General features: G+C 38.5%; 1 protein-coding gene across 2 annotated transcripts in view; it reads right to left on the reverse strand.

Moving 5' to 3' along the window:
- LOC123674225 (homeobox protein 2) overlaps positions 1-25,233 on the reverse strand; it is a 262,915-nt gene that overhangs the window by 68,802 nt on the left and 168,880 nt on the right. The window lies entirely within an intron of this gene.

Consider the following 25,233-nt stretch of genomic DNA (forward strand, 5'->3'; position numbering starts at 1 on the left):
AAGCCAGTAATCACTGGGATCAGATCTGATGATTTCCATCGATTTGTGACAAGGAGTATTGTCTTGGTGGAAGATTATTTTTTCTTTTGCATTTGAGGACATGGTTTCTCAGTTTTTGCTCTCAATCGATCCAAAAACGTTATGTAATATTCACTGTTGTTGGTTCCGCCTTTGTCAAGATAGTCAACGACCAATAATACCACGCACGTCTTAAAATACCACAACCTTGCCAGCTTATGTTTTACTTTTGGACTGCTTTGGACGGTTTTCACCGACTTTTTCTCTCGGCTGACGCTATCTTTTACTCAGTAGTGCAGTGATGAATCCATGTTTCATTCATTGTCACATGTTGACGCAAAGAACCCTGTTTATTCAGCTTTGTATATTTTACACTGAAAAATTTTTTTCGAATAGTTGACCGTCTGAACTACATAATATGTCAGAAGCAAGTTGGTTTGTTTCGAATTTTTTCGATATTCACAGGGTGGGTCGAAGATTTGCCAAAATACAAAAAAATATAAAGATCCAAAGACGTAATTTTCGTAGAATGTCAAGTCAATGTCAAGAGAACGTAGCATTGGATTTTTAGGAATGGGTTAATTCCAATAGGACGATATATAACACTCAAGGTAGACATTTTAGAATGCAGAATATTCTTATGCAACTATATTGCGATTGTATATTATGATGTTTTCTGATGATAATCAGAACAAGTGTTCATTATCTCAATTTTAGTTCATATTTTTTATGTCTCAATTCAAGTAATCCGTAAAACGAGTAGTTATTAAAGGATTGTTTTCTATTGTTGTTGTTGAAATGATCTCTTTTGCTATATTTTTTCTGGCGTACTATAAAGATTTTGTTCATTATTATATATACCTGTAATTGGGCTTTGGTCTATTCGTTGGTTTTTTCGAATGAATGGATAAATACATGAATTTTTTATGCAAATTATCAAAAAACCATGTTAACACCAGTCCATAACAAAATACCCACCATATTCGCCAGACCTAACACTCTTCGTTTTTTTTTTCAATTAATGTTGCATAGCGATCGAGTGTAGAAAATCAAACGAAAGAAAAACTATTGATCACTAGAATTGATCGAGAACAACTGATTTCAGAATGGAGCCAATACATTCAAAATCTGATAATCTCATCTTTTTTTATTCCTGCTGGGAAAAAACATATGCATTGAAGAAAAACGTTGAAAGTGGATAACATATGCATGCATAATTCTGATAAAAATAATTATCATTGAGAACACCTTCAGTTGTAGAATAAATTTGAGATTTCCATAATGTGCGTTAATTCTTTTGCGCAGTGTATAATACTGGTCTATAAAATACAAAATGAAACATGAGACGACTCAATTTCCTCAAAGGAATCACTGATTACCCAACCAACCTATCCGTACCGCATCTATTTCAAATTTCGCCCCGTTAATTCCGAACGTTATATTAATGACGTAGAACAATAACGACATGTGTCATCCCCTCGTTCGACGTCGTTAGAATTCACACGACGCCCTGCAAATTCCGCGATATCCGAACGATATTGGATTAACCCGGACCTCGGCGGTACAATGGGAAGTTCATTTCATCCCCCTATGATATATCGGGAGAGACACCGAGGGTTTTACCTATTCGTCCGTTCATTTTCATCTTACCGGAAAGATATTGCACGCCACTGTCTGTTAAGTCTCTCGAATATGTGTCATTTCAGCGAATACGATTCTGAACTTGACGATTAGAGTTTTGTTTATATTGCTTGGCCGATAGATGGCGCCGGACGCTACACGATACTCGGCAGAACGATACCGATAAGAACAACCCAATTTTTCTACAGTAAAGTCACAACACCTCGCCATGGAGATGACAGGTGAATATTCCAGTAACCATTAAGTTGTTCATTTAATTGGATGTTTAAATTAAAAATTGAATTGACTGTTCCATGAAAGATTCCGAAAGTTTCTTATTGAAAATAAAGCCAATGCAGTGCAGAGTCATGATAGTAGAGAAAAAAAGTGATTTCTGTTGTGTTAAATCTGGAATATTTCGTTCCTTCCCTGCTCACTTTCCCTTTTACCAGAATCGACATTTTGTTTCGTTAAGCCTGCAAACTGACATAGCTTCCCTCTTCCCCAGTGTTCGTGCCTAGACTACATATAGATAAGATCCCGATCGAAAGAAGGGAGAAATGGAATTCCCTTCTGCCTCTTAATGAAATGTCATTAATTGAACTAGGTATTTCTTGAATTCTTCCAATGTCATGCCCTATTCTGAGCACACATCGACCCATTATTTTCTTCGACAGAATTGGAAATTTTCTGGATTGTCATCCGAGGAGGTCTAGTTGGTTTTTCACCTGACGTTTCGCCTACTACTTCGATAAGAATCTTCTAAAGTTTCAAAGGGGTAACTGGATTTCTCCGATTTGAATGAAGGGTCTCTCCTGATGCGGTATTTATACTCTCTTCACTGGAAGGGCGGAGCTATAAGGTTTATCCCCGCCACATCTGATAGATTGCGTTTTTTAAAATATATTGCTGGTAACTAAGTGGTATGCTCTATTAGTATTTCTTCATTTCTATTGATTTTATTCTAATGTTTGTATTTTTCTATGGCTTCCATATTCACTCGCGGGTAGTATCTAACACCTGATATCTGAGTTGATTTCTGTCGTTAAGAATAAGATGTTATGTTTGTCGGTGAGATCATTTTCGGCGAGTGCCAACTTATCTATTCATTTCTTGGCTGGAGTATGAATACCTCTTCTTGTTATACCAATGTGAAATTTTCCTTTCTCCTCTTGCTGAGATAGATTCTGATGCTGATGATGACGGAGAGAACGGATTTGCCACAAAATTAGAGAAAATATCTCTCGATATCTTTTCAATCAAATATCTCACGAAACACAATTGAATATTATACAGGATGTTCCTTTTTCAAGTTGACACTCAATACCTATGACGTTCCAGCGAATCGACTCCAATCACACAAGAAGTAAATAGGCGTACAACTTTGCTTCTGCCGTTTTTTTTTCGAAATTGGAGGCTTTATTGTAAAAAATTGGTTCCATATATGATTCAAAGTATTGTCCATCGCTAGCTACTACTTTCTCCCATCTTTCGGGCAGGGTACGAATCCCGCGTTGAAAAAACTGGTCATCTTTTGATGCGATCCACGACTCGCTCCAATTTTTTACTTCTTTATAAGACTGGAAGTGCTGGTCAGCCAGGCCGAAAATCGAAACAAGTGATAGTCCGAGGGAGCAATGCCTGGAGAATACGGTGGGCCTTTCCATTTCAACTTTTCCAAATATGTCTTGACCACTTTTGCAGCATAAGGTCGAGCATCGTCATGCTCTAAAATCACTTTATCATGTCCCTCGTTGTATTGTCTTGTTTGTTTTTAAATGCTTGGCTCAAACGTATTGATGGCATTTGATAACAATCGCCTGTAATTTTTTCAGTCGGTTTTAACAGTTCATAATACACCGCCGAAATGGTTCCACCAAATACTGACCATGAGCTTGGAACCGTGAATATTAGGTTTGGCCGTCGACGTGGAAGCATGGCCGAGATATTTCCATGATTTTCTGCGCTTGGGATTATCGTAATGAACTCATTCTTCGTCTCTTGTCACAATGCGATACATAAATCCCTTCCGTATTTGCCTTGCAAGCAGCTGTTCACAAGCAAGCAAACGCCGTTCAACATCTCTCGGCTTCAACTCGTACAGCACCCAATTTCCTTGTTTCTGAATCATTCCCATGACTTTCAGGCGTTTTGAAATGGTTTGTTGCGTAACTCCCAATGATCGTGCGAATTCTTGTTGCGTTTGACACGAGCCTTGATAAAATAATGCCTCCAATTCTGCATCTTCGAAAACCTTCTCTCTTCCACCAATGGTCTTCGTCGTCAAAATCACCGTTCTTGAAGCGTTGAAACCACTCTCTGCACGTTCTTTCACTAATATCGGCATCACCATAGGTATTTGAGAGAATTCGATTATCCTCAGCCGCAGATTTCTCCATATTATAGCAGATAATGAAAACCTTCTGCAAATGACGAGAATTTGGCTCGTAGGCTAACATGTTTAATCAAGAATAACTTTATGATGCAGACACAAATCGACTAATATTTCGATATCGTTATGTTTCCAAATACCTTAGCTTATTGTATGACATCTACGATCTATTCATTTCGACTACCACTCACCGCTACAGCCATCTATTGCAAAACGGCGGATGCAAAGTTGTACACCCAATATAATACCATCCAGTAGGAGAAGTGTCTGGAATTCACAACCACCACTTCAATCTTGGCGCCATCGTAAAATGAAACCTCAAGTTTCGCCACACAATCCGCATTAAAAGTTTCCTGTTTTTCCACCTGACGGCTCCATTGCGAGATGCTGGGAGTCATCCCACGTCCGAGCCCACGGATATTATTTCACGACAAATATGTTTCGGATAGGGCCGGAATTCAAATCAGTTCGACGACTGCTCCGGAAGTTTCGGGAAGAGCGGACTGAAACGTCCCAGTTACATCCAGAGTATCGGTGGATTTCTACAATTCCGCAACTTCCGAGAAACTTCGGGAAGGATAAAGGTGGATAACAATTCGCTTTGTTTGACTTCGATCGACTACGGGAGATGTCTATGAAGTGGGAATGTCAGTGGAGGAAATTGAAAAAAAAAACGAAAGGTGTTAGGTCTGGCGAATATGGTGGGTATTTTGTTATGGACTGGTGTTAATTGACCCAAGAGGAATGTGCCCAAGCGGAAGTTTTGCGAGAAGAAGGGTGGACATACACAAGAATTGCAGAAAGGTTTGGAGTTTCCCATACAAGTGTGTCCAGAATGTTGGAGCGATTCAGGGAGACAGGTATGAATGTCCGAAGACCAGGATAGGGTAGAACACGGGTAACAACTGCCATTCAAGAACGTTACTTGAGAGTTTCTTCGTTGAGACAACGGTTTGCAACCGCTCGCCTCCTTCAAAATCAGCTTGAGCAAACTCATGGCGTGCAAATTAGCACTCAGACAATAAGAAATCGCCTCAGAGAATATGATTTAAGGCCTCGTGTCGCGGCAAGAGGCCCAGCTCTTACCCCAGCCCATCGAAGGGCGCGTTTGGATTTTGCGAGAGAGCATATCCATTGGGAAGAGGCTCATTGGGAAAGAGTGCGTTAATTCTTTTGCGCAGTGTAGTTTGTAATCACAGTCTCGTGTAATCACACTGAGATCGAAATTCGGCTAATCAGGAGTCGTCAATTCTGGCACCGCTTACTGATTTTGCGTAGACCTCACAGTTTTGAAGAAATTCGAACTAAAAATTAGGAAAAAATTGAATTTCCATCAAAAATCGTTATATCTCCTAAAGTATACGTCACAGTTCCCTCAAATGTCAACGTTTTTTGAACATCTAGCTCAGATCTAAAACATAGTGAGGTTTCATGGGCGTAGCCCATGTCCAGGAGAAGTTGCAGCCTCGGGAAATTCATTCATTTTTTGTTCGAAAATTCCGGTTTTTTACCTATAATTTCTGGAATAATGTACTAATCGCCAAACTGCAAGCAATTTCGTGATCTACATAATTGAATCAATCAATAAAATGGTACAATAATCCCATGAAGGAACTTTTAATTTTTTCAAATTTTCTATGGAAAATTTTACGGAAATTTTTCGACAGAAAATTTTTCAGATGAAGTCGAAATACGGCTAATCATGGATCGTCAATTCTGGCACCGCTCACTGATCTGCGTAGACCTCACAGTTTTGGGTAAATTCGAACTCGAAATTCAAGAAAAAATTTAATTTCCATCCAAAAATGTTATATTTCCTCAATTATTCATCACAGACCCTTAAAATAAAAACATTTTTTGAACATCGGGTTCTGATCTGGAGTCTTCGTATCGTGGTTGTCTACACTGACTTCCGATCCTATAAAATCTGAACAAAAGTCATTTGTCAATATGAAATAATTAGGATATAGTGAAATGATTTGCAATATTATTCGCAATTTCTCTTATTCTGGTGGTGTCAAATCGATTCTGTCAGACATAATTCACGAATGTAATGCATAATCTGTAAATTTTCGTAACAGTAACACCCAATGCCAACATAAACTACAAAAATCACTGGAATATATAATCTAAATTTTCCTTATAATTTCGACAATATCTCACAAAACTTGACTGAAATAGAGAAAATATCGTCTAATATTCGTTGCAGAAGCCAATTCCAATAAGAATGCGAAATTCGAAATGAAAACTGAAATGATCTTGGACATGACGATTGAACTGAAACTGAAACGGAAACTGAAATGAGAACTGACATGACATTTGAAATGACCATAAAAATCCGTATGTCAATGCCATAAAAAAAAAAACGTGAAATATGACACTGTCCATTACATGCACCTGTTTCCAGACGCATGCAAGGCTTTCAGCGCGCCACGACCAAATCCGTGAGAGCGTTCCGGGTTGATCATCCGGGAGAGTGACGTCCGGAATCCGGGACTTAGTAGACGCCCCGTCGCTTCCCGGAAAAAATTATATGAGCTACGTGAACTGAATCTGAACTCCCGGCGAAGGATTGATCGGACAGAGACCGGGGAATAACAGTTATCTCGAAATCCTGTCGAGATCCCGGCCCCCCCAGAGAGATTTCCCGCTTTTTCCGCCAGATTTCCATTTGTATTCGACTTAGATCCCCCGCTGAAAGATTGAACTCTCCGCGCCATCTCCATATTATATTTTATGGGGTCAGTCAGGGTTCGATTCTTCTCGCGTGAGGGCTTCATCCCGATACGACAGCCTCCTTCAGGATGTGGCGGTAATGGAGCCTCTTAGTCTGGGATCAATGGGGATCATTTTCGAGATGAGGGGGAAGATATGAATTAATCATTCTATTGGAGTTTCTCTGTGTATCATACTGTACTAGTAGGTCAAGCAGATATTGTTCTGCCACTTCGTTCTGGTGGCACTACTGATTTGTGAAATACGAAAAACATATTTTTAGACATTCGACCAGTATTTGAAATTATTCAGTTCACAAGGGAACATAACATTCAACGCCGGAAAAGAACCCTCCAGATCAAAAATCCTACACATAAATTCTGTTCTTCACCATGGAAGAAAAACAAGAAGAGCGAGTCAAGATTGCTCAAGAAAAGCGAGTCAAGATTACTCAAGAAGAATATTCTCTACGTCCTTTTCTTTTAACCCAAAGGAAAGCCAAATCTAGAGATTCTGGCCAATGAAATAGACCTGAACTAAAGGGTGTTGTTTTAGAGCTATAGAACTTCAAATTGAAATAAAACAACGATGGATTATTCGATTGACATGAATTTCATTTATCCGCAAGATAATCTTGTGGCATTACATTTTAAATATGATTTCTGGCATATGACCGCCACGGCTGGCTCGGATGTAGTCCAATATGGACGTCCAATTTTCGATGACTTTTTCCAAAATTTGTGGCCGTATATCGGCAATAACACGGCGAATGTTGTCTTCCAAATGGTCAAGGGTTTGTGGCTTATCCGCATAAACCAATGACTTTACATAGCCCCACAGAAAGAAGTCTAGCGGTGTTAAACCACAAGATCTTGGAGGCCAATTCACAGGTCCAAAACGTGAAATCAGGCGGTCACCAAACGTGTCTTTCAATAATTCGATTGTGGCACGAGCTGTGTGACATGTTGCGCCGTCTTGTTGAAACCACAGCTCCTAGACATCATGGTTGTTCAATTCAGGAATGGAAAAGTTAGTAATCATGGCTCTATACCGATCACCATTGACTGTAACGTTTTGGCCATCATCGTTTTTGAAGAAGTACGGACCAAAGATTCCACCAGCCCATAAAGCGCACCAAACAGTCAGTTTTTCTGGATGTAACGGTGTTTCGACATACACTTGAGGATTATCTTTACTCCAAATGCGGCAGTTTTGTTTGTTGACGTAGCCATTCAACCAGAAGTGCGCTTCATCGGTAATGGACGTAGTGCGCGATACGTATTCCGTACAGAACCATTAGTTTCGAAATGAAATTGCACTATTCACGAGCGTTGTTCAGGCGTGAGTCTATTTATGGTGAATTGCCAAACCAAACTGGGAATAAATCATTTGACAGCTGTTAAATCGGTCGCCATCTTGAATAGTAATGCCAACTGAAAGTTATATACCTCGAAAAAAAAAACCCGTTATATAAGGTTATATTGTTATCAATTAAGACATCATTCCCTTCAAGTTTGATCATTTAACTTCTTCGACAAACAGTGGAGTGACGACTTTCCTTGGAACATCAGAGTATGGTTGTGCAGTTTGTTACAAAAAAAAAGACAAGTGTTGTTTGAAACCATAAAGATAATATTTTTTGGTCCTTCGAGCCGGATGAGATTAGGGATTTACGACGCTTATATCAACCACACCTACTAGCGACCATGCAGAAAGGTTCGAGTGCCGTAGAGAAAACCTCCAGAGTCAGGTGTCAAGAATATTAAATTTTGAATTCCTATATTGGTTCAAGTTTGAAATTCTTTTTCTAGAAACAAATCTAAAATGTGACGTGTTTAAGACCTTCTATGAAATCTGCTTCGTTAGCATATGATGGAGGATTCGCCATTATTAAATGTCAATTCCAGCAAGTAACATCCTCGTAATGATAAGAGGGACGGTATTAAACAGTCGGATTTTGGGGTCTTGGATTGAGATTTGCTGGTAATGAGGGTTTAATGTTTGGTGGGGTTCGAGTCGACTCTGAAATTTATGTTCCTGTCATAGAACGATTTTACGTGAAATTTACAGCTCGAACTTGGATGGGAGACTATAACAAAGTGATCATGATGAACAATTTGGAAAGTAGTAACTTGAAGTTTGAAGCTGCAACGGATGATACTGAATCCAACTTTATCTTTTAAGAAGACATTGAAAGAATTTCTACATCTAGAAAAATTCAACTGCTCTGGGAAGAGACTTCTGACGAGTGTCTACAATGATGCGTGGGCTTTTCCCCTGTGCAAGTATTGTATATGACAACATAATTCATGGCCAAGAAACGAAGTAAAATAAATAATTTTCTATGAACGATTCTAAGAAGAAGTACATGTCATCAACATTATTCTTATCAAAGTGGAATTCATAGGACCTTATAGTCTATTGTTCCCCTCATCAGCTCAGTTCTAGCTTTTGTTCATCGTAGTCTACAGCTTGCTCTCCAGTTCCAAAGTTCTAATGAATTCCAGTATCTCGGATGGCTTCAAGGAGGTTACTTCTTCAATTCTACAAGTCTTGTTCAAAGCATTTTTTGTGTTGGGTAGCGATGGCGAGGCATTCCGTCACCAGGAGATTCGGAGTTTCTTTTTTATCTCCACACAATCTTAACTCGACATTTTCTGCTAGACTCATTCTTATGAGGCAATTCCTAGGGCGACAATATCCTTTGAAGAATGCAGTGAAGAGGTGTAGCATATCCTTCTAAGATCCCTCTAGATACTTCTCAGATCTTGCAGTATCAAAGTTTTGAAGAAACCTTTTGGAACGATATTCAGCTCAGGAAGATTCCACTATAGGGTTTTCCTTCTTTTGAAACTCTTTTCTGTATGCCCATTTACCTATACCAAAGGTTGTAGGACAATGACAGGAGTTTGTTCTCCTTTTTTGACAAGTGTATTTGCCTCTTTAATTCCTTTAATATCCGAGTGACCAGGAACCCAGACTAAACACATCTTGTTAGTTTTGCCTATTTCGTTGAGTTTCTTTCGGCATTCCAATACTATCTTAGAATCGATGCTATGTAAGCTCAATTCTTTGATTGTCATAATGTATCTCTATATCACATTCCTGATAGTTTCTTACTAGTTTCATTTTCCCAAATCTTTCGATTGTATCTTTGCCTGAAAGACACTTGGACAGTGACCTGGCATTTGGTGCCAGTAATCTCACTGCCACAGGTTGGATTTCGAAGAGGCTTTTTTTTCTAGTTCCATAAGTCGGTTTTCATGGAAAAATCTTTGTATCAACTTTCTAAGGAGATGTGAACCTATTGCAAATACAGTTAACTTCAAGGCAGGGGTAAATTTTTGTCTCTTCTGTATATGTCCATTCTCGGCTCAAAATTTGGGTGGGCTGAAATGCCCCTTTGTCCAGTACAACGTCATACAATGACTTTGCACTTGCCAATCGTATCCAGTCTGCTGCACCTCCACCCAACAATATTAGACTACGAAACGAATTCATTAATGGGAAAATTAATCATACAACTAATTTTCAGAGTCAGCAACTTGTACGCAATCTGTATCGTGAAAGGGAGTAAGTTAAATAATATTCTGTCGTACGTATCTGGAAGTTTTAATTGCCTCTGCTGGTCGTACGTCCGTATTATAAGCGAAGTACAATTGCTTCTGACATATCGTTGTTTCCGCATTTATTTCAGAGACGTAGCAGCTTTCGCACCTTTAATAATACAGCCCGACAAATAGGAGAAGGCAGTGACATGGAAATGGAGCCATTTGTAGACCTCGTCAGCGCAGTGAACTCATTAATTAGGGAGTTGGTTGGTTAGCGTCGGAAATAATGAATTGTTTCGAATATTTTGTTCATCTTCGGGTATGATTCTATGACAGAAAAGGTTAGTCAGGCTCTTCCCCTTGAGCGTTGTTAATTAGTTAGGTATGAATATAAACTTATACAGGATATCACTTTGTTGACGAAAATGTGGATAAAAATAGAATACAGCATCTTCAAATGGAGTTCTTTGAGTTGTACTCAGCCAATATCATCTGAGCACCTCTATTTCCCAATAGAGGCTGAGTGGAACACCGTTATTGGGAGAGCATCAGCAAAGGTATTCATGGTCCCTGCCTAATGCACCTCCATGGTGGAGGGTGGAGATTTTACCCGACAAATTTTGCAGCATGGGGTGACCGTATTAGTGTCAAAACTTCAAAAAGAATCATAAGGAGCAAAGTTACATGTAAGCAAGAATAACAAGGTCTGTTTAGACTGACTGGGTTCCTGGTCACTCGGGAAATAAAGGAAATGGAGAGGCCAAGACAATTGCCAGAAAAGGAGTACAAACTTCTTTCACCATTCTCTGATATAGGTAGATGTACTTACAAGAAAGAGTACTAAGAGAAGGAAAAACCGAAATAGAAACACTCAGGTGGAATCTTCCTGGGTTGGATCATTCCAAATAGTTTCTTCAAAATTTTGATAATGGAAGAATATTCTACATCTCCTCTCTTGATTCTTCACAGGGGATGGCCGTCTCAGGAAGTACTTGATGAGAATGTGTCTAGCAGAAAACGATTAGTGCCGATTTTTGCTAACGCAAAAAATGACAAAAGACATGTAGAAGTGAGGAAGTAACTTTATTGAAACAATCTTCGGATACCGGAGTTCAGTAGAACTATAGAACTGGAGGACGAGCTAAAGACTACGACGAATACTGACGAGAACATCTCAGATGTTCTTAGATCTAAGTTTAATGTGATATACATGTGACAAACTTTTATCCTACAGTTGTGTAGGTGAGGTTATTGTGATAAAGCACTGTCCTGTCTAAGCCACACTTTGCTATTGTTATTTGAAAATGACTTTACGTTGCTAGACTATCCAGAAGTTCTTCTGTGGAATCGAGATGAAGAATCGTGATCATAATGTTCCGAATTTTCGTCAAGTCTAAGACAATAGGCTCTCTATATCTAATATAATTCAACTCGAATTAGAACTACTTAAAATAACAAGTTATAAATCATCAAGTCTTGAAAAAAGAAGACAACAATAACACAAATGGGTTGGGCAAGCGATTTTAACTTGATTAGAGACTCCAAAAAAGGAGTAGCCAGAGAGTTTTATAACATCGCAGAGAAGGTTTGTCCGAACGTTGATTTAGAAAACGTAGAATGTAGACCTAAATTGTAGCTGTACTGGGTCTCTAACAATTAATAACTAGGAGATTAATGGATAAACACAGATTCAAGAGCCGAATACAGAAATCACCATGATAGGGTTTGAAGAAAATGTAAAAAGAATGAAAGGTCTACTATACATGAAAGTTTTTGTACGAAATTAATACAAGATATGGAACTAGCAGTCAAAATTCTAGTAGGCGCTGAGAAAAAACCTAGCTGATCCACCTGATCTACCCACCGGCAGATCTACCCATCCGATAGATCCACTATAGATTATAGATCCACCAAACCCACATATATTCCAGAATTCAATTTTGAGAATATTGAAGACAGTAAACTCGATATATTTCCTTTGAGAGACTCGAATCACCTGAAAAATTTCTCATTTCCTGACCCTTCAGCTCATTCAACAGAGAGAAATTCCGTCGAAAATATTCTGATGACTGTCACGTTGCCTTCTCTTTGTCTGCAGTCCATTCGTCGATTGAATTAAAAGGGACAAAGCTCTCCAATTATAATAACTCGCTCCGTTTCTGAGTTTTTTGCAATTTCGAGGAGTACGTTACTGTGGAATCCGAAATGGAAATACGTCAAATATAATGAGTGCTCGTTAACGTGTTTTGTAATATTCGTGCTTGTGCTTCCTTGTTTCTTGTATTGTCTGAATCGTTTCGAAACAGAAGGTTGATTATTTATACATAGATATATCATTGTTTTTTCTTTTGAACGATAATAAAAACGTGGACTGGCCTGGCGCACAGATAGCACTTTCAGTGGCAAACCTCTTTTTTTTTTTCGTTAGTATTAAGCTCTACGAAATAGTTGAGAGCAGTTGTAAATTGAAGTTGATCAGATGGCGGTGGATTGAAAGGTTTCAGAAGGGAGTGTGTCACCGCTGATCAAATTGCGCTTTCATCTGCTTTATCACTCAGTTCTTCGTTGTCCAGATCTGAATTTCAGTGATTACTGGGATTTTGCAGACTTCAATAAAATATGCCAGATACAAAGTTTGATTCGAATGAAGGTGTACTGACTCTGTTTTAACAATGGTAGAAGCAAGGGTGGCTCTGAACTAGATCTTCATAAATTACTACCAAGTCCAAAAAGGACTTTAGATCCCACACGAACCAATTGCGAACCACAAAATCGTAGCTGGTTATAACTAGATTTCTATTTGTCTGATCTTCATGAAATTTGATTTCGGGTTGGGTCATGAACATGATGAACATGACTCATTTGTTTTCAGAGCTACTGCGAACTGAAAATATTCCATAGCCGTTCATACGCCAACGTCATTTCAACCCTCCATACATCTTAGGGAATACCCACTCAAAGTTCATTACAGAAATTGTCGTGCTCGATAAAGTTATGACGCAACTTCGAATGGGTCCCCATCTCCTAGATCGCCGAACATCTCCGAAGCCGCATAACGCCCCTTCTGCGAAGCGATCCGTCGAAAGTACCCACTTCAAACTACATCATGTTGACGAAATCGCCCTAATGGGCTCCGTGTGGTTCCCCGGAGCCGCGCGCCCCCCTGGAAATTCAGGTGAACTTACGGTGTTTATAAGGTGGGATCTCCAGTTTGGCGCAGGATGAGGGCTCGCCAAATTCGTAGCTAACCGCACCAGCGTCGGAGCTTTGAGTCTTGACTAATCTAATAATCGGGCAACGGTTATACGAGGGTTGCCTCTTGTATTTTGGGAATTGATAGGAAAACATACTGTAGATATCTTAGTATAATTGGTTGAAGTCTGAATATTTGATGGCTAACAGATCATTTTTAAATTCTGGAAAAAGTACCTGCTCGAGCAGGACTCGAACCCGCAACCTGTGGATCACTAGTCTAGCGCTCTCACCAACTGAGCTACCGAGGGAGTTGAAAGTTTCTTGGCAATCCTGTCTGGTTTCATTGCTTTCTTCTTCTCTCATCCACCTCACAACATCGCCCGCTGGCATTTTTCTATAAAAGTTGAATTCCTCGGCCTATCTTTCGGTACATATCCAGTGATTGTCAAGGTCTTCATCTCGGTTATTCTTAAGAGTCTCTTTGTCACAGATGCTTCAGCACTTGTTTCCGCGCCATATGCTATAACTACTCTTACGCATGTTTTGTATATCCTTGACTCACATACTGCACTCATATGTTTGTTCTTCCAGGCTTGATATTTCAGATGTTCTGATATGGCAGTGGTTTTGTTGTACTGTTTTCTCACTTCAGGAAACCCTGAGCTTGTGATTTAGTACCCGAGGTAATCAAGTGACATAGGTTGTTAACCAACTTTCGAAACAATTTTTCTGGTACGAATCAGGTAGCTCCAAAGCATGCATTTTGAAGGTATCAAACAAATGCTTCTTCTGGTCTTGAAGAAGGCTCGACATGCAATTTATTTTTCATGTTAGGCAATAAGAAGAGAGATGAAAATTTGTATTTGGATGTGAATTGACAATTTCAAGCTTCGTGCAGAATATCATGATCACCAAAACCATAAAAAATTACCCAATAGTTAATTTCATGATAACAAAACTAACGGATTAGACTTTTAATTGTAGCTATGGTTTAACATTTTCAAATTCTATGCAGAATTTCAACCTATTCACGTAATCAGAATGGTAGAATACACGAGAAGATTATTGGGTAAAAGATACCCAGTATTTCGTGATAACAGAAATACAAGAGCCAAAGATTATCTGGTCCTCAGTATAATCTTGCTACATCTTCTCACTGACTTCTTTACAGGGTATTATTGCCTCAGGAGGCACCAACTGAGAATATGAGTCCCAGAAACTGAGAGTTCAGAATCTCTAGGGAATAGAGAGAAACTCCTGATTCTGTGATCATAGGCACAAAATACCCCTCCATTACAAGCCTACTCAAAAAAAGGATTGGAGGAGAAAGTGGTTAACCGCTTTGAAACCATTTCAGATACTGAAGTTTATTAGAACTCTGGAACAATTTTTCTGATAGGAATCATATAGCTCCAAAGCATGCATTTTGAAGGCATTAATCAATTGCTTCTTCTGGTCTTGAAGAAGGCTCGACATGCAATTCATTTTTTATGTTTGGCAATTAGAAGATGGATGAAAATTTGTATTTGGATGTGAATTGACAATTTCAAGCTTCGTGCAGAATATCATGATCACCAAAACCATAGAAAATTACCCAATAGTTAGTTTCGTCATAACAAAACTAACGGATTAGACTTTTAATTGTAGTTATGGTTTAACATTTTCGAATTCTATGCAGAATTTCAACCTATTCACGTAATCAGAACTGTAGCATACTCAAGAAGATTAATGGGTAAGAGATACCCAGTATTTCGTGATAAGAGAAATGCAAGAGCCAAAGATTATCCGGTCCTCAATAAAATCTTGCTACATCTTCTCACTGACTTCTTTACAGGGTGTGGTTGCCTCAGGAGGCACCAACTGAGAATATGAATCCCAGAAACTGAGAGTGCAGAATCTATGTTATTTTACTATTTTTTTTGTTTGGTCGGAATTGAAAACCGGTGGGAGTTTTGTTTCAAAACTCTCTTCGATATTCTCACCAATTTCCAACAGCTGTTTATATATAATATATTTTTGTATGATTATTGTTGTGAAAAGTATTGTTGGAAATAAAGTATATATATATATATATATATATAGGGAATAGAGAGAAACTCCCGATTCTGTGATCATAGGCACAAAATACCCCTCCATTACAAGCCTACTCAAAAAAAGGATTAGAGCAGAAAGTTGTTAACCACTTTGAAACCATTCCAGAAACTGAAGTTTATTATAACTCTGGAACTGACAGGCAAGCTGTAGGTAGTACAGAGGCAAGAACAGCTCTGATGAGGGATAAAGTAAACCATGAGGTCGTGATGCATGATAACCCCTTTAGCGATTAGTATCTATGATCAGTCCGAAAGACTAATTTTGCCCCCGGCAAAAATAACCCACTGACCGGAATAACCAACACTAATAGAATATTGCAGTACATTCGTAAATAGATCTAACAGCAACAGCCTACAACCGAACACAGCTCGGATATCTGTTTCGGTATCAATCGCAGTGCTACAAATTAACACCGTTCAGCTGCGACGAAATGAAATTTTAATCATTCGGCCAAAATCGCATTTCGACATCGAAAATTCACGCTCCCCTTCACTAACTAGCAATATAGAATATAAATTGAGTCAAAGTGAAATTTCCAATATCCGAGGAGGCGGGGGAACGCTTGCAGATCGGCGGCGCAACCGACGTCCTCAGGTTGTCAGTCGTCGTTTTACGTTGTTTATCGATGGGTTTCTTTGCTGCACGAGGAAGATAATACGGGCTTAATGGCTTATGAACCTCCCGATGTCGAATTTTCGTCGAAGAATATGCAGAGCGTCCTTTGATGTCGGGATCATATGGTTCAGTAGGGAATTTTTCATTTGGAGAGTTTATTCACTCTTGGTTATTTGTGGATTCGTTGACAGTTCTAACTTTGTAGGATTGAGGACAGTGCAACCAGAGTTTTGCCAGTTTCTCTGTAGTTGCCCGTTCAATTTTTTTTGGTTCTTGAATTGCACGAATGGGATTTGTCGTGTATGGTACTCTTTAGTTGGAAAATTAGGTTTAGATGGCTGAAGGACCTCGGTCGATGGTCTTTTGATTCTTATCAATAAAGTACTTGCTGTTGTTGTTAGGTTTGGACTAGGGTACTAAACATTGGAGTTTAAGGTGTACCAATAAATTTTTCGTGTGTGAGTTGCATTGTTTATTTGTTGAAATTAACACTCTGCAGCTATATTTATCACACATCGTCCTGTCAAAGAAATGCAGCCTCATACAGGATGGCTCATTTAAAATGTCCCCAACATGGTTAGATAACGTTGTCGGATTGTGATATCTTTTTAAATCCACAATTTCACAATATCGTTATGAATGTATATTATATTGAATGAATTATATTTATTCGAGTGATTCTTGATTAAATATACAAATTTAAATATTTGGAATCCAATATTTTCCTAATTGTCAGATTTATAATGAGCAGAATATTTATTATTTTCAGTATATCCCTGCTGAAATCCAAGGTTTGGCAACTTTTGCTCTCCTAGTGTCATCGGTTGTTTCACGACGGTTGGCGCACTTGAAGTTTGTTTTTTGAATTTCTGATATATTTAGATATTTATTTCAATATATTTCGAGTCAATATCGAACGTTGATTCACTATAGGACATAATAAGTGCGTTTTTGGTGGAGAAACTCGCGAATTGAGTGAAATATCTTATCACTGATAGGTTTTCATTTCCGCGCGCTTCATGTCAAATTTGATAGTTCATGTTGGGGACAAAATTTGCTTACTGAAAATGACAAATACTTCCTCTATCTATGTTTATTACTCTGAGCTTAAAACAAGCATCTTCTTGGTGTTGCATATTGTATGTCACAGAATATATCTATCTGGACTGGTTTATGTGGGTCACCTTGTACATTCATGTCCCATCAGTGGGTTTGAATTATTCATTCAACACCATTTTCTGCTCAGGATATGGAATATGATATTCAGTCAAGATGATAGCTCTCCTCTTCCAATAACCAAACCGTAAAAAACTGGAATGAACATTTCCCGAATTCATAAAGAAAATTAGTGGATTTTCAACCCGAAAGGGTGTCACTCGGGCATCGATCACGTCCGAACATGATAAATTCGATGAAATGAAAAATAACGAGGTAGTCATAACTTAAAGTCCACTGAAATGAAACGTCAGTATCACGTGATACGACCAGGCCAGAAATGATGAATGAATTATGTTTCGTTATTCTCCCAAATCCGTGCCTTTCGATTTCGGGAATGAAGGATGGCTCGGTAATGTGAATGTAGGAGTTTTTTCCGTTGTTCGAGGGTTAAATATGGATTAACTCACGCTTTCTCTGTTCCCGGAGCTGTGTTCCAGATTAAGTACCTCTCTTAATTCGAAAATTAAGAACACATCAAGCGATAAGGCACAAATTTAAATATAAAGGGTGTTTTTTTTAGAGCTATAGAACTTTAAATTGCAATAAAACAACGATGGATTATTCGATTGACATGAATTTTATTTATCCGCAAGATAATCTTGTGCCCTTAAATTTTAGATATGATTTCTGGCATATGACCGCCACGGCTGGCTCGGATGTAGTCCAATCTGGACGTCGAATTTTCGATGACTTTTTCCAACATTTGTGGCCGTATATCGGCAATAACACGGCGAATGTTGTCTTCCAAATGGTCAAGGGTTTGTGGCTTATCCGCATAGACCAATGACTTTACATAGCCCCACAGAAACTAGTCTAGTGGTGTTAAATCACAAGATCTTGGAGGCCAATTCACAGATCCAAAACGTGAAATTAGGCGGTCACCAAACGTGTCTTTCAATAAATCGATTGTGGCACGAGCTGTGTGACATGTTGCGCCGTCTTGTTGGAACCACAGCTCCTGAACATCATGGTTGTTCAATTCAGGAATGAAAAAGTAATCATGGCTCTATACCGATCACCATTGACTGTAACGTTCTGGCCATCATCGTTTTTGAAGAAGTACGGACCAATGATTCCACTAGCCCATAAAGCGCACCAAACAGTCAGTTTTTTTGGATGTAACGGTGTTTCGACACACACTAGAGGATAAGCTTCACTCTAAATGCGGCAGTTTTGTTTGTTGACGTAGCCATTCAAGCAGAAGTGCGCTTCATCACTTTTAGAGGCTCTCACTACAAATCTTCATCCAAGCTATGTCATCAACACAGACCGATACGACGTTACCACCTCCAGCCTCTTCCACAGAATAACATTCACATAAGATACCATTTAGACGTAGCTTTCTTCCCGACTGTTAAGTTTAATTGTTCAAGAAGTCGTATAAAAGGGATACGCGCAGTGTTTCAGCGGAATTCGTCTCAGACTTTCCAGGAATTTCTGAGGGATTAGTGCACTTGACGGCAATTCCACTTCTCTCTGCAATACTCAATTCCCTCCGTTCAAATTGTACATTCGCTACATAGTAGTCGATCGGAAACTTTTCAATTTTGGAATAGTGAAGCGTTGGATTGAATCCGGTAATTGCTTCTGCGTGAACGTATTTCAGTCGATGCAGAATCGGGTTTTGCAATATGTGTATCAATATTGGGATTCGATGTACAATATGCACAACAGCGCGGAAATAAAACATAGAGAGATGAATATGAAAAGAGTTGTTTAAACGCGAATAGGATTTGTTGTGTTGTTTTTCATGTCGAAGTTGACTTGGAGTTAGGTTCATTGTTTCCATGAATAATGAATCAAGAACACCCTATTATATTGTTAGGTTTGAAAAGTAACTGATATCTGATTTATGGTTCAGCTTCCTTGCAAGCTCACCTCTGATGGAAAGGAACAAAGCTGTATGGAGCTGTTTGAGCAGAATAAACAGGATTTTTTGCGCCAATGCCTAACAGTGGATGGAGAGTGGATTTATTATTAAACTCTTCATTCAAAGAGAGCGTCAGCTGAATGGAAAGCAGTAGATGAAAGCCGTTTGAACCGAACACAACCTCAAATATCAATCCCATATCTCTAGCATCATCTTGCAACCCTCAAAGATATTATAGATAGAACTAAATTAAGGAAAAAGTTCTCAAATGCAGAAGAAAAAATTCTCTTCCACCAGGACACTTTTGTTCACAAACGAATTGTCTTCAAAACTATCAACTACAATTAACTATATTATTTCTCATCTCATTATATTTTCGATTTGAAACGAATTTCTATCTAGTTAAGACTGAGTCATATCCTGATCTACAGCTCACTTTCCAGATCCAGAGGTCTAATGAACTCCAGTATCTGGGATGTCTTCGAGGAGGCTTATTCCTCACTTCTATATAAGTTTCGTGCCAAGACAGGTTTTGCGTTGGCTAGTGATGGTGAGGCATTCCGTCACCAGGTGATACGGAGTTTCTTCCTCCTCCTCAAAGAATTTGCACTCGTCATTTTCTGCTAGACCCATTCTCATGAGGTGCGACAATGTTCTGTGAGGAATCCAGAGAGGAGGTGGAGTATATTCTTGCTAAGATCCAGATACTTCTTGGATCTCGCAGTGTCAGAGTTCTGAAGAAGCATTTTGGAATGATCTAACCCAGAAAGATTCTGCCAGAGTGTCCCTCTTTCAGTTTTTTCCTTCTCATGGAACTCTTTCTTGTAGGTACATTTGCCTTTACCACAGAAAGGTTCCGGGCCGATGAAAGGAGTTTGTGCTCTTTTTCTTGCAAGTAGGTTGGCCTCTAGGCCTCTTCATTTATTCTAATTCTCAAGTGATCGGGAACCCAGACTATAAAGATCTAGTTATTCTTGCCTATTTCAATGAGTTTTTTCTCCAACACCACACCATCTTAAAATCGATGATATGTGAGCTCAGTGCTTCGATTGCAGCCTGACTATCAGAAGGTATCGCTACATCACATTTATAGTTTTAATTTGAGAATGAAGAAAAATGTAGGTAACTTTTCTCTTTTCGGAAAAGAATTAATGACATAGTATCCTTACAAGCACTGATACATTTTCAAAATATTAGTGAAAAAACATACAGAAAATCATTACAAAAGAAGTAAAACCATAATTTTGTCAGAACAGTGCTACCCTCTACTTATATGCTTCGCATAGAGAAAGAAAATGAAGTGAATGTACAACTTCGTACACCGTACATAGTTTGGTCATCGCAGGGGCGCCAGATGGGAAATGAATGCGTACCTAATGTTTGAATTATACGCGGAAAGCCACGTGTTGGTAATACCTCTTAAGGAACAACTCAGAGAGACTCTTGCTTATGTCCGATCCTCCAACAAATATTTCGAAAGAATTCAGTTCACTAAACGATTTTCATCAAACATATCCCTGTTTTTCCCATCGACCAACTCCACTAAAGCCCCTTTCACACCCTCCTCCTTCGGATCCATATCCTCGAAAGCGACAATAGTCCCGTGACGTCCGTGGAACTCCGGGAATGGCACGGACAATCCGTAATTCAAATATCTCCCATTCATTTTTCCGAATCCTCCGGGGAGAACGAGGCTGCAATTTCCACGTAGGGACTCATCTTTCCTTCCACACCAGCGCACCGCGTTGTCTGCCAGGACGTGCTAACATGATTTGCCGCTCCTGGCAACATTAATGCACATTCTTAAGGTCGACTGGGCCCTCGAGGGGGCCACGGGGGGAGGGGGCATTCCTCGCGTTCCTGGGCCCTGAGTATTCCGGGTCATTTATACGGTTTAAGAGTAGAGAGGGACGGACATTTTTGTTTCGTGAGGGAGGTTCAGAGTGTCGTGGGTTATTAGCCTTGGCGGGGGTGACGATTGACATTTGGAGTTGGGGTGGGGGATATGTCAGGCTTAAGACGCGGCCGACTTGATGATTCAAGGCGTGATTTTGACAGTTCGCAATGTGGTATGTTTTTTATGTGAAGGGAGAGAGTAAGGTTCGAATTTCTCGTCATTTTGGGTGTTATGATGAAATTTTTTTTGTCTTGTGTTCAAATTTGGTTGCTTAAATTTAATCTCGAGTGATATTTAACTTAACTGTTGTACGAGAAAATTAGTCGATATTATGGTATTTCAGAAATCCGAGAACACACCAATTCGAAAGAACGTTTTGAAGTATTGAATAACAATAACTGTACTAAGTCACTATATTAATCCTGGACCTGGCACACATATGACAGCACCGTCAGGGCCATAACAATTTTTTTAAAAATACATTCAGTATAAAGCTTCAGAAGATCGTGTCAAAATTCAGTGCAAGCAGAGCAATCGCTTGATAAGTATTATTCGGACTCTTCTTCATCACTTCATCAATAGAAAAAAGTACAAAAGTGCATGCTGACTTTAAACGATACTGAATAAAATGACGATAATGATAATAATATGTCATTCATGTAGAACCTAACGCATTCACCATTTAGCAATGTATGCAATCAGATAAAGTTCAAACGAATATGTTGAAAGCAATTTTCAGATCAATGAATTATCTGTTTTATTGGATAGTAGAATTAAAAAAAACAGTACTCTGTTGCTTTATTGTCACTAGTCAAGTATTTTCTACTCATCAGACAACATTAAACTGTCTCAATATGTCATATAGAACCAAAGAGTAATAAGCATAGATAGGGGGAGTATGCGCAATTTTAACATGTCCCCAAAATGGTTAGATTACGTTGTCGGATTGTGATATATTTTCAAATCCACTATTTTACTATATCGTTATGAATGCATATTATATTGAATGAAATATATTCATTTGAGTGATTTCCGATTAAATATGCGAATTTGAATATTTGGAATCCGATATTTTTCCTAATTGTCGAATTTATAATAAGTAGAATATTCATTATTTTCTGTATCTTCCTGTTGAAATCCAAGGTTTGGCAACTTTTGCTCCTAGTGTCATCGATTGTTTGACGTCGCTTGGCACGCTTGAAGTTTGTTTTCTGAATTTCTGTTATATTTAGGTATTTATTTCAATATATTTTGAGTTAATATGAAACGTTGATTCACTATGGGACATAACAAGTGCATTCTTCATGGAGAAACTCGCAAATTGAGTGAAATATCGTATCACTGATATGTTTTCATTTCCGCACGCTTCTTGTCAAATTTGATAGTTCATGTTGGGATCAAAATTTGCTTATTAAAAATGACATATGCTCCCTCTGACTATGTCTATTACTCTGAGAATAGAACACACAAGAACTACAATTTTTTTTTAATCGAAACTGATGAACCAAAACCCCTTTTTTCCACCTCAATATTTCAAATATCATCCTTCTATCTATGTTCGACCTCTTGTTCCACCCTGTGTGATGGTAACGACACAAAACCCAAAAACAGAGAAATCCACTTCGACAAACCCAAGTAAATAGATAAATGAAAGGCACAAAAACGCAATATATCCTCTTATTCCTTCAAGGGTAAGAGGCGTGAAGAATCACACCTCATAAAAAGGCTCTGAGATGAAAACGTGCCGTTTTCCACATCAGAGATTTCTGCTTCAATTCGACTCGTGTGCAGATTGATTGAAGGATGAAAGAGAAATGCTCGAGACTAGAACGATATTTGCTCTGCAGTTCTTGTTGAAGTTCAGTCAGTACTCGAAGTCATGTTTGGATTGGTGTTTATTCATGACGATCTGAAAAGTTTTATTGGAATCGAAATGAATATGTTCCGTTGAATATACAGGGTTTGATAATATAATAGATCTTTTTTTGAAATCGTTCAAGAATGCCTACTTCCTCGGAGCAAATTCAGATCACAAATTAAGCTAATAATGCTAAGGAATGCCTTGATTTCTTCATCAGACAAAGTTGTTTATCATTTTAGGCACTTAAGCATGTAATTCAGTATATTCTGAAATATCAACATCTTCTGCAAATTATCCATGTGACGGTTGTGAGCGTGTACATGTTTTGCTTTGGATTTATTCAGCAATGAATTAATGATGTCATTTTCAACAGCATAATTATCTAACATTTGTCACAACGTCAAACGGATCGATTGTTAGAGAAACAATTATTTCTGAGGCAATGAGAGTGTAATCGAAAATTATTTATTAAAAGAAAACTTATATGGATGAAAATCTTGATTGTGAGTTTGGGAGAAATAGTATGTATATCCGTAAGTAGTGAGAGCACATTTACGAACTGTTTTTCGCCCAAAGAGTACAAAAAGCATGATCTTTTTTAAAATAAATTTTGATATGTATGTCAGCAGTTCATAATTTAATACTGCCCCATGTAATACTGAGATCATAGAATCCTAAGCACATCATGTTGAGGTCATAATTGTCAGAATCAATAATCGACGCCATCTACAGAGCAGGTACCAAGGTACCGTTGCTCCAACGAGGACACTTTCGATACAGCCCTCATTGGTATCACTTCGACTTAGATCCTGTATAGTAAGTTAGTTCGACTGTGTTTGTTTTAATAAACTCTGCATCCTGGGTGATAGTATTATTTTTCACATAAGAAACTTTAGATAATTCAACATGTATTTCAAAAATATCGAGAAACCATTTTTTGAAACATTTTGTATTTGCTCATTTTTCATTCAATTGTCTAAGATTTTTGGAACACGTAAGCATTTTTGGTATTCTTTTCATTTCAATTAGTACCTTATCTCACATATCTTATCACATATCCTATTATTTCTCATTACTCTAATAAAAATCCCTACGGAACCTACTCGAAATCTAATATAATGGACAACTGAAATCTTTTATATACCAGCCTGAATTTTATATACTTGGATTTTGAACATCGGATTCCAAATTCAAATAATGAACCTAATAACACTTGAAAAAAAAAACCAAAAAAACCTCACACCTATTCAATTTTACAGATTCATCTAAAAGAAAATATTCATAAAACCAACCCCAATTTCCCCAATTCCTCATTCGGTTCCAGGGTAGGAAATTTCCAACGGGAAATCGTCGGAGACAGCTTCCCCTCCCCCCGCCAAGCCTCCCTCTCCCGGAATTAGCCTCATGTCTCTCTCCGCCAGTTTCCTGCAGTTTGAAGCAAAGTCGCGCCAGCAAATTTGATTTTTATTCATTGGAAGTCGAGGGTGATTCAGGAGATGAAGTCACTCTAACAATTCGACTGCGTTTGCGGAAACGTATTCAATTCGGGGGATCGAGGCTGGTCCTCCGCGTTCGGATAGTTGTCGGCGATGGGATTTGGCTTGAGTAGTGGATGGCGGACTTTTTCAATATAGACTAATTGGGTATGGGTATAATTCATGGAGGTTGTCGTTGAGTGGAAGTATACGGAATGAATACGGGAGAATATGGAACGTAGTATGCTGAAATACTTTACGTTGTGTATGCAACCTACGATGCTTCGATACTGAATTAAATACAAATTGCTGCTACCTTCTCGTGGACTAACTATTTTGACATGGGATATTACAGTCACTAGGATCTAGCTCTACAAATTGATCAATAAATCCCAGTAGCAATAAAATATATTTTTTTTAATTCAGCTTTTTTTAAGAGTCCTACATGTATTCCAATGTTGGTCTAACCTTTCTATAAAAGATTTCTCTTTGCCTCCTTAGGAGCCTAATTTCTTTTCCTAGAGCATTTTTTTGAGATTTGCAGAAAGCCAGTAATAACTATGGGTAAGATTTGGAGAACAAGGTTAGTTGTCTAGTAGTTGGAAGCGCAAATGCATTTTTGGAAGTGTTTTCTCACTGTTGATTGGTTTTACCTTTGTCAAAATAGTTAATGTATATTATATCATTCACGTCCCAGAGACGGATGTCATAA

This window comes from Harmonia axyridis, chromosome 2 (assembly GCF_914767665.1).
Source record: "Harmonia axyridis chromosome 2, icHarAxyr1.1, whole genome shotgun sequence".
NCBI lineage: Eukaryota > Metazoa > Arthropoda > Insecta > Coleoptera > Coccinellidae > Harmonia > Harmonia axyridis.